Genomic DNA, 2,500 nt, shown 5'->3' with positions numbered 1-2,500 from the left:
AATGTAGGAAACTCAGTAATATGAATAGAACAGTAAGCTTTTGCTATCATGGATGACAATTAAATATTCAGTTCCTGGTAGCATTACAGGCGTCCTACACGAGCCAGCGACGCGAGACCCCAGGAACGCTGGTCGGTCCTAAGTGTCAACCGCATCTTAATGATAAACCTGCCATGAGCCTAAAAGAATGGAAGGAAAATGTCACATAGGTTTATAAACTGACTAATGGCCACTTCCCGAGTCCAGAGTTTGACTATATCGCCAGCCGAACGAACCAAAACTGGAAGTGTTAGATATTGCGCTCCGTTTCAGAACAAAAGGGGGGAATTGAAATTATATCAGGATATGAAGCCGCTTTGTAATTAACAACGTCATATGTAAATTAGTACAGATACAGGAGAAAAACTTGGTAGTCAAAGCTCTATTCTAAGAAGTCGGTATGATCTCGTCCACCAAGACTGAACAGCGCTGCCTTCGTAGATTTCTACCTTTCTGATAGTGACCGTAGTTGGTATATTTCTGGCTGTCATTCACCAACGAAAATGTATGAATTGGTACCCATCGGGAAATAAGCATGTTCTTAAATGTGGGAAGCAGTATTTTTTTTATTATTATAAATTAATTAAAACAGGAAATAATAAGGCAAGTAAAATATATTAGTCAAGATCAAAGTCAGTCTAAAGAGAGAACCAATGAAGAAACAGTGCTGTAACCCAAAAGCGATCTCGTAAAGGACACCCAACTCAACAGTGACCTTATGAAGAATAACAGTAATACTTTGATCTCCATTTATTTACAAAATGGTCACATAACATGTCCTTACTGTTTCCTACAATATCCCCTATATGTGGCGCCAGGGTTCTGCATGATTTTGAATTACTTAAATGCGCTGGTCCTAAAAAATGATGATAATAAATACAAAATATAATTCTCCCGGAGACCTTATCGCGGACGCCCGTTTCTTCTAACACGATTTTATGTTCGAATACTGATACCGGCTGTGTTCTCTACAAAGTGAAAGCTGTGGTTCACTGTTTTATGTGCGAATCCCAATTCGTGGATTACAGCAAAATGATCATCATTTATCATTAGGACATGATATTCCCGATGGTGCCATTTGACAATTAGGAGAACAGAAGCGTCATTCTGGGAATCCACAATCTCTAAAAAGCGATCTGTTAAGAAGTGCTGGTGGCGATCAACACCTCACGTCCTCAGCCCACGCTCTGCTGATGTGTGGCTGAAACAGGACCCGATCATAGTGCTACCTACATTTGTTGTTATTTTTAGATGTGTCATACAAACAGCCCTCGTTGCGAAACCCGTACCTGTTGCCAGGACGAAAAATTCCGAATTCCAATGGACCAGAGATTCATTATATCGATCCGGAACCTACAGAGGCTGGCTTAGATACCTCAGGCCCTTATCAGTTATCACACACACACATCGTTTATACATATGTTTATGTATATCTATTCTTTATGCCAGGATGAATTTTCATGTCAGGTCAGTGGCTTGACAGATGGTAAAAAAAGTATGGTTCTTTATGAACTCTTCGTCCGCCGATTGTGTACTATGTCTAATGAGACATAGAATAGACATAGAAATGATCGATGGTCATTTAGTTTTCATATTCACCACAACTGCTATACGGTTCATAGCTGGTTAAGTGAACGGTTGCACTGCTGATGCAAGTCCGTGTCAGGTCCCTAAAAAATAGGAACATAAAGAAAGGATACACCAACTAATCATCAGCCGAAAATGACCTAGGGATGCTTCACTCAATTAAAAGTAACTTAATATGAAGAAAATATAACTCAATCCGATAGACATAGGGAGAGTGAAAAAGAGGGTGTATGGGAAGACAGCAGCTTTATTGTATATGTGTCTATAATAGATAGATATGTGCATAGATAGGCCTATATGTGTGTGTGTGTGTGTGTGTGTGTGTGTATGTGTATGTGTGTGTGTGTGTGTATGTGTGTGTATGTGTGTGTGTGTGTATGTGTGTGTGTGTGTGTGATGTAGTGATACACATACATACATTTAAGTGAGTGGATAAGTTAGATAGACAGAAATAATGGGAGGCGGATAGAGAATGGACACTAACACAAAGAAAGAGTATGAGTTTTAAACGTAAAGAAATGCAGCATAGAATTAATCTTAGCAATAATACACACTCTAAACATATATCACGACGAGATAATAAATAAAGAAGAAGAGAAATCCCTTGAAGCAAAAGGGAACATGAAAGGCATCTCATCTCTTTGTCAAATACTCATCACAAAGGAGACAACAACAAACAAATTAAGATGGACCTAATTCTGACATTTGGAATTATTTTTCATGATAATTTCACGAAATCTCGGGGCTGAAGCGTCTAGTTCAATATAAATGATTTTTTTAAATGTGACAGGGATAATGATAACAGTTAAATCAATAACAACCACAGGATTACTGATAATTAATGATTGATGTTAGTAATCTTCAACTGTAGCAG

At 38.3% G+C, this 2,500-nt stretch overlaps 1 protein-coding gene across 3 annotated transcripts in view; it reads left to right on the top strand.

Annotated features, from left to right (window-relative positions):
• Positions 1 to 2,500, top strand: part of LOC125025628 (sine oculis-binding protein homolog) — a 265,309-nt gene that overhangs the window by 69,005 nt on the left and 193,804 nt on the right. The gene's annotated exons all lie outside the window — the stretch shown is intronic.

This window comes from Penaeus chinensis, chromosome 5 (genome assembly GCF_019202785.1).
Source record: "Penaeus chinensis breed Huanghai No. 1 chromosome 5, ASM1920278v2, whole genome shotgun sequence".
NCBI lineage: Eukaryota > Metazoa > Arthropoda > Malacostraca > Decapoda > Penaeidae > Penaeus > Penaeus chinensis.
Note: the sequence above shows the minus strand (reverse complement) of the source record. Positions and strands in the feature narration are given on the sequence as shown.